Genomic DNA, 9129 nt, shown 5'->3' with positions numbered 1-9129 from the left:
CGTAGATAAACGCAATAGAACCAAACCGTTTTTTTTTTTTTTTTTTTGGGGGGGGGGTAGAATGTCAGGGTAAACATTGACATGGACAATCTATTCTGCTTTTTTTTTTTTTTTTTACAACGATTACCGTAAGTCCCATACCTAGGTCATTTCCAGGATGACAAGGTGCTACACTGGCCATATAAATTAGTATTGTAAACAAAGTCCAGATGTTCTAGATAGACGGTGCTTTGTACAGGTCCCAATAGGTTTCATACTAAACCAAAGCCCAAATAAATAAATCTAATAACAAATCTAATGAGTTTGCATCATAAGTACCAGGGTGCAAGTACGAAATAATATTCCTATTAGTAAGCATTAATATACATGTCATGCCCATAACCCATCAATCCAAAATATTCTTCTGACCATCTCTGCACACAGGAGATTTCCCCCACGGCTTACAAGTGAAGTCGCTAAGTACACCCATGTATTTGCTTTGCGACCTTACCCTTATCCGAACTTTTTTTTTTTTTAACAGTACATTTCCTCGAACAGAACACTCTACAGTGTCCTCACTTTCTTCTCGGGTCGGATGTAGGGATGTTTATTGTTCGAACAATACAAAAGAAGAAAAAAAGGGGGGGGGGGCCTCCCAGGCAATTAGACTCTTGTTCAGAATAAATAAAGACATGTTTAAAGACACTGGACACTATTGGTAATTGTCAAAGACCAGTCTTCTCACTCAGCTCAATCGGTCATCGAACTTTCGAGATAATAATGAAAGAAAAAAAACCTTATCACACGAAGTTGTGTGCGTTTAGATAGTTGATTTCGAGACCTCAAGTTCTAAACTAGTTCTAAACTTGAGGTCTCGAAATCAAATTCGTGGAAAATTACTTCTCTTTCGAAAACTATGGCACTTCAGAGGGAGCCATTTCTCACGATGTTTTATACTATCAACCTCTCCCCATTACTGGTCACCAAGAAAGGTTTTATGCTAAATGAGTGATTACCAATAGTGTCCACTGCCTTTAAACATGTTAATCATAATTTGCATTATCCACGGCACTAAACGTAAAGCTCCTAAAGGAATTGAACAGTCGTAACAAACAATTCATTTCGAATTCAAAAGTTCAGTTGAAGACATTGGACACTATTGGATTGTCAAAGACCAGTCTTCCCACTTGGTGTATCTCCACATTAGGCTTATGCACAGGAAACATGTGAGGTAATAATTTGTTTTAGAAAGAGGTCTTATCACAAAAATAATAAAAGACTTCAAGCCCAAAGCCTTTTTATAAAGGGATCCGAAGGCACACAAAAAGGGCAATAAAGGGTTTGTTTTCTTTCATCATTCTCGTGCAACTTCAATGACCATTTTATTATTAGTTCAAAACTTTCACAAGTTTGCTATTTTATTGATCATATTTGGATATACCACGTGAGAATACTGGTCTTTCAGTATTACCAAACGTGCCCACACATTGCCTTTAAATCTTCGACTGACGCTGTATTTTGAAGGACGAGCTCTTAACTGGTTCTTCCCCTAGAGAAATTCCTTTGAAATTTATGGATTACTGTAAGAGGTTTTCCACCAAAAGACTTGATTATTTCTGAAATGCCGGTTTGGAAATCAGAAATGCAATCACTACGGTTGAGGAAAAACCCATAGGGAGCATGGTGAAATATTTGTTTTTATAGAATGTGAATTTCAGGGCAAACCGCTTTTACTGGATGAGTTTTCTTCGATATTAAAACAAGATCGGGCAGGAAGAATGGCTGTATTGGTAATATTGACATACTGAATTGGTAATATTGATATACTAGGTTATATAGATATACTAGACAATATTTCTAATCGAATTCACTCTGTTGTTATATTCAGGGCTACGGGTTTGCAGTGGTCTGGATTTGCTTTAATATAACAAAGTCACCGCTCTAGAATTGCAAATGTCGTGGGTTCGAATCCCACCCGAGTAAAATGCATGTTCTAAACTTGAGGTCTCGAAATCAAATTCGTGGAAAACTACTTCTTTCTCCAAATGTATGTCACTTCAGAGGGAGCCGTTTCTCACAGTGTTTTGTACTGTCAACCTCTCCCCATTACTCATTACCAGGTAAGGTTTTATGCCAATGATTATTTTGAGTAATTACCAATAGTGTCCACTGCCTTTAAGCAAAACAACATTGAATTTGATAGCTAGATATTTGCATCGGGGATACAGAATCTTATTTTATTTCTTTTAAGGAAATTGTTCAACATATTAATATATTATTCAGAAAATTTACATTCAGAATGAATTTTCTGCTTAGCGGAAATAAGCTGGATACCAGTTACAAATTGTACATGTGACATAGCGGTTCGGTTGGTAACCCTATTATGGTAAGCACAGTTTTGTTGTGCTTATATAGATACTTGTTGAGCTCAGGCAGCTCAATGAAATTGGAGTATAGATTGATTCAATGAATAATCTTGGCTGGATTGGACAAGACGTAGTCTTCCTTCAGGGGTCTGTTACGAATGTAAGTCTGTATTGCAGAGTGCAATTAACTTCAGGGTTGACAATTATTTTAACTTAAAAGTTGCCTTTGATGTGCGGCTCGAGCGCAGTCTATAATAACCATCCAATACATATGTCCCTGCCAGCAGTACCGTCGACAAAGAAAGAAAAGGGGGTGGGGGTGGAAATGGCTGCCCGATTTCCCCTGGGTTTGTCAAGATAGATGCACTGTCACTGGATGGGCAAACTACAAGTACGGGAAGATACGATGAACAATGGACTTTGAGTCTGGGTATAGACTTTTGTATTGTAACGTCACAGCCCGAGTTTTTGTCAACCGAGAGTTTGCAAAGCTATGGAAAGCCATGAAGAGAAAATCAAAAAAAGAAAGACATAGTTCACAGAAATGTAAAAAAAAAAAAAAAAAAGATTGGAGTACAAAAATTTGATTTCCATTTGCACTTGCGGTCTCTTCATTACACAGCTCGACCGCCTGTTGATTTATGCTACAGCATCCAATTAACCATTGTCATTTTTGTCTCCGTCCCAACGCTGTATATTTTCTATTGAACTATTTTACTAAGAAATGATTGGTGTCCTTGTGAACAATCTCGAGTGAGATTATTCTAATTTCGGTCTAGAGTTAATTTATCGATGTTGCTATATGTTTGACCCAATCTATGGTACATCATATTCGAGATAGTAAACCTTTATAAAATCATGATATACAATTAAAGGCATGACTGGACGCTTTTGGTGATATTTTCATAAACCTGCAGTATCACATTTCCTCCATGAACCTAGCATGCATAAAATAACAAACATGTGAACAAGTAACGCAGTTTTAACGCATACTATACGAAGTACCCATAAGCCAGTTGAGTTATAAAACTATAGCCTATGTGTAAAATTGCTTTTGAATCACGCTGAGTACTACGCAAAATCTTTTTTTTTAGTGAGTCATTTGACGTAAATGTTGAATGATGGCCCTATAGACCTGTATCATGGTGCAGCCATCTTGATTTTTCTCTCATTAAAATCAATGTTATAAAACTAAAGAAAAAGTCTGGTTCCTTTTTTTTTGTTTACAATGAGTACTATTAGTGCTATTGGAAACAAGGTACATGACCAAGATGGTGGCAGCATGATATTGGTATATCTTCCTCGTGACTTATTCTGACCGTGCGCAAAATGTAACGCTTGCATCACCGAAGGCTCACCAATCACCTAGTACTACTTAAATTACATTTGTTTAACTTCCACTCTTTTTATATAAATGATGCTGCGTGTCATCGACATTTAAGGAGATTTAAAGAGTGGGATGGCGCGGCTAACGAAATGGGTCACCATGGTTAGCTCTGCATCATCTCATTTGTATGCGTTGTATGTTTAAGACTACAGCACTCATCACCGGTTACATTATAATGGCATCAACGCCAGAATCTCTCTCAACCTCCTTCTCGTCCCCGTAATCACATCGCATATAAAGGCACTGGACACCTTGGGTAATTGTCAAAGACCAGTATTGGCACTTAGTGCATCCCGACATGTGCATAACACAGGAAATCTGTGAACATTTGGACTCAGTTGGTCGTCGAAGCTGCAAGAGAATAATGAAGAAATAAAATAACCCTTGTTGCTTTAAGTTCTGTGCTATTAGAAGCATTATAATGAAAGGCTTCGGCAGAATTACTTTTGTTATTTCGGTGAGAAATTACCTCTCTCTTAAAAACTACGTTACTTCAGAGGGAGCTGTTTCTTAAAATGTTTTATAATAATACAAACAACTCTCCATTAGTGCTCGTTACCAAGTTATCTTTTGCTAGTAATAATTTTGAGTATAGTTGTCAGTAGTGTACAGTGCCTTTAAGCCCACAGATGAATCTGTCCTGAACATAAGGCATGATGGCTGCCGCGACTTCAAGACGGAAATCAAATATTTATCCCCAAATTACAGGCGTGCCGCTCCGCTCGCTGGGTCTATTAGCAACGGCGGTGAGATAAAACTGCTCTGCAAATAGTTTCTGCAATTTGCATTTACATCTGGCGCATAACAAATCACGGTAAAGTTATTGTGAGTGTTTAACTTGGTTATTATTCATGGGCTTAAATCTGTCAGGGAAGGCGAGTCAGGGAGTATTCATACAATAACATTCATTTCAATGCTTCGTACAATACAATAATGCACATTTTATGTCGAAAATTACAAAAGCAATATAGGATATGATCATAGAGCTATATATATTGACTAGAGCGCTAACACCCCGTTATACACGCACTAAAGTTTTGAAGCCATGTGGGCGCATCCATGTTTATGTACAAACCAATACAAAAGCTTGAAATTGTGTACGGCAATTGTACGGCTATTTGCATGATCGTGCGTCTGTTCTTTTTTATGTGCCATCGAAGCAAAAAATGCAGTAAATGTGAACGCACAATCTGCTGATCAGCGCACAAACTGCGAGCGTCATGTGCGTCATGATTAAAAGGCGCGTTTACTTTTTTTAGTACGGCAATCAAGTCGAAGTTACGGTTTTCATAGCGCGGACGTACGTGAGTGGACAGCTGCGTACGTATACGCACACGCCGAATGTAAAATAATCGCGGCAATGTGTGTTCTCTTAAAATTCCGAATTCACGCAACACACCAAACATGTCTGCGCCCAGGGTGGCTTCAAAACGCAGAGCAAGTTAGCGCTTTAGTCAATATATATAGCTCTATGGATATGATATATTAAACGTTCACGCAGGTTCGATATGCAGCAACATTAAGGTTTAAGGTCGAGAGGCTTTCGTTCCCTAACCTATGGACAGACACAAATTTGGTATAGTACAACCAATGTACGGTAACATGGACGTAGGATGAAGGAGACATTATCGGAAACAAGGCCACAAACTTATACGATAGGCCAAAAACTACCCTCCAAAACTATAGATAAACTTCCTCAGCATACAGTGCAAAATGCAAAGTATTTAAAAACTACACGAAAATTACACGGCTTTTTATAGAAAAGGGACACTTATTCATTGGTTCTTTATCTTTATGCCCAAATGTCATCCAAAATACATACAGTTGAGGGTAGACACACAATTATAATGTTCTCACACTCCGCTTTCTTCTGTTTTATAGCAGGGTGCACGCTGTAAACGCACTTACGGGTCCCCGGTGGTAATATGAGTGTGTCTTAATTCTATACGCAGAGCGGGGATGGTGGTGTGATGTGATATGAATAAAATTACTTCTTTCCGGAACATCAGCCTTTGAATACTGAATAACTACTCCTTTAATGTTGGAGGATAGTTTGCAATTGGAATAGTAAGAAAACATTTTTGGCATGGAAATACTTTGAGAAAATACTTCGCATGCAAAACATTTGTTGATTCATTTCGTCACTTGTAGCCCAGGGTGTGTCCATATTGGTCTGGGTTCTAGCTCACACTGGTGTTTCACCACTACTTTCACGTACAGGGACCCGACTTCTTTTGTTCGCCTCTGAGCCTTAGTTTGACAAGCATAAAAACCAACGAGCAAGAACGCAACACTAAATAATAGCAACATTAAATATTAGCAGAATTGTTTGGCTAGTCAATTTATAAGCCACTGTACAAAGGAATTATTGACTGTCTCAAGGGCTTCCGCTTCTAGTATAACGACATCATCATAAATAAAATAAAATCATAAAACTTAAAACAGCCAGTGCGTGATGTACAGATAGCCCCAGAGTGAATTTATAATTTACTCTCAGCAATTACCTCGACCTCGCTGCGAAGCCAGTACGGCCATTAACATTGCAAACTCGAATTTTAATTGCTCCGGTGATCGTGAACTGAGTGGAGTTTTGTTGTACATCAATGCTACACTGCCAACCCCCCCCCCCCAAAAAAAAAAAAAAAAAAAAAAAAAAATTAAACAAAATCTCAATACAGGCAACAAAGAAGCCTCTTCGTTTTATAGGTACTTAAATGTTGCCTAGCAATAGAAAATGTAACACAAGCTATGTGTTTCATTATTTCAAGGTGTATTCGACCATGTGCTGCTGATGAAGTGCACTTCGATCGTAGCTATTATATTGCTTAGGTGTTTTTTCCCCCTCGTCTACTTAAAATCTTGGTATCTACGAAACCGAAGGGTAATTGTCACACAAAATTGTCACGGTGTTATGACAGAGGCCCGATGACACGTCAGATACAAATTAGGGGAGAGGTAGTGTATTGTTCGAATGATAAAACTTGAAATATAGAATTTCCTAAATATAAGATGTTATTATTAAGAATGTGAAGATGGACTTGTTCTTTAGAGGTATATTATGCATCGAATTAATAAACTTAAAAAAAAAAATATATATACATATATACTACAGACTGTTTACGTTACTCCAAGTCCAAAATTGACTGTTAATTGTAGACATGTTTTGTGATGAATTGTATAGGTGGTCATTTTATAGTTTGAGATCAACGTGGTGCCGTCAATGGGCAATAAACGCACATATAATAAAATGGTAAACATACACCACTGACTGTTGCAGACGTAAGCTTAGTTAAACAATCTTGGCAAAGAGTTGAGAAAGTAGAAGTCTTCATATTTAGTCTTTGAAATATGTACAGAGACCAGGTTGAAAACAGTGTTTACAACGACACATTTTTTTAATTATGTTTTTATCGTCATGTTATTCGGTCCGATTGAAGTCAAAATTGGGATTAGTATTCCAGTTAGACAAACAAGCTATTTTTACACTGACTATTATTACGATAAGCTTTCGGATTAAAATCAACCCTTATACCAATAAATTCCCAAAACAGTGTCATTGTTCTCTTCACGTTTGGTGATAATATAAAATAAAATATTAAAAAACATTTTCATACCGGCATACTTATAAGTTTTGTTTTCCTCGCCGTGTCCAATGGGAGACTTTTGGGACACTTGGTGGCAGCAGACTTACCAGGTAAAATCTATTGTTCTCGGTCATGTGCGCACGCTCAGAACTACGTAAACAATGGACATTTACATGGTAATTCTGCTGTCACCTAGCGTCACAAAGTCTCCCATGTTTTTGCTCACCGTTTTAAAAGATCATAAAGCTCAATTTAAAAATCCCAGGGGATAGCAAAGCCAGAAGTTTGGATCATGTAAACACATTCAAAGCACATGCCAACCATTGCAATACCTCCTGTGAACGAAACAATTTCAGTATTTTTTTTTGTAATCCCACCATTGCTGCATATAGATAATTTGAAACAAAATCAGTTGCTTCCATTTCCTTATTATATTAAGGCGGTCCTTTAAAATTGCTTTTCATGTGCATGAGCGACGCAAAGTAGCATGAAAACAATATGTTTCTGCCGGGCATACTTATAGGTTTTGTTACTGTTTCTCATGTCCAATTGTTCACGTCAGTTTCAAAAGGTTCTTAAAGCTCAATTTAAATGTCTTTAAGAGGTAGCATACAAAGCACGGGCCAACAATTTCAATTACCTTCTCTGCACGAAACCCACAAAAGCCTCCTTGCCATATTCTTCAGTCTCCTTTATCATCTCTCTTCATGAATTCGTGCTCTTGACTTGTAAACACTGTTTAATACATACTGCCTTCAGCAGATGTATAAGATGTCAATTTTTTTACAGCCTGGTTTCGGTTAACAGCCTTGCAGTAAAGGCTGCGTAGGCGCGGTGTTAACCAGACTGAAAGTACTCACGCAGACATATCATTAAGCATTTAGACATAGACACCAAGGGTTAAAGACATGCTATTCTTCTCGTTTACCAAATTCTTGAATGGAGAGAGGACCTTGTTTTGTTTTTCTTTATGTCTTTCAATAAATCCATTTACCGATAAAATCTTCTGCTCAAATAGGTTCTCTCTGCACATGCTATAAACATATTGGCACACGTTCAATTCAAATCTAGCATTTGTTGTTCTTGAGGGCAGTTGAGAGGGGCACTGCAGTGGGGTACGTGCCCAAAGCTCCCCTTCCGACCCCCATGGATACACCGCTGCCTTGAACGTAAATTTAATATCTACGGATGATACGTGCAAAAATACGGCATGTCAGTTTCTTAACGATCCGCTTCTAGATCTCAGAGACAAACGCTTATACAAGCCATTCCTTTGATAATCTTTTTAAACAGCAACAGCAATATTATCCCAACCCTGAGGCAAGGTTAGTGTCCAAGTTGAATTTCAAAGCCCAAAAGAAAACTTACAAAGGTCTGCAAAGTGAGGTTTTCAGAAGACAGGAAAACAGCAAAGATATGAAATCAAAAGTTCAAATATCATGTTGCAGGAAGCTAAACGCACTCAGAAGAGTGAACACAAAAACATCGGCAATCAAAGATTATATCTTGTGCTATTGCAGATTGCCTTATACTACGCCACACACGCACAATAAACTGCCTCTCAGAGGCAGTTCGATTTTTCATTTTCTCATCGCAGGGGCTAAAAGAGTGTTGAATTTCATGCGTTTTTCCTTTAGCTAAAAGATGTTACCACGGCAACATGGCTCCACGGGCGCGCCACTTAATCACGGCGGGAGATGGGCTATCCATTCGACGTGTAATTAGTCGCACTGCTGAAGAGGGTTTACGGGATGCATTGTGTAATGACTGACAAGTAATTTAAAAATGTATTTCACGGTGGGCTGGGCATATA

This window comes from Asterias rubens, chromosome 13 (assembly GCF_902459465.1).
Source record: "Asterias rubens chromosome 13, eAstRub1.3, whole genome shotgun sequence".
Taxonomy (NCBI): domain Eukaryota; kingdom Metazoa; phylum Echinodermata; class Asteroidea; order Forcipulatida; family Asteriidae; genus Asterias; species Asterias rubens.
This window is presented reverse-complemented; position numbering follows the sequence as displayed.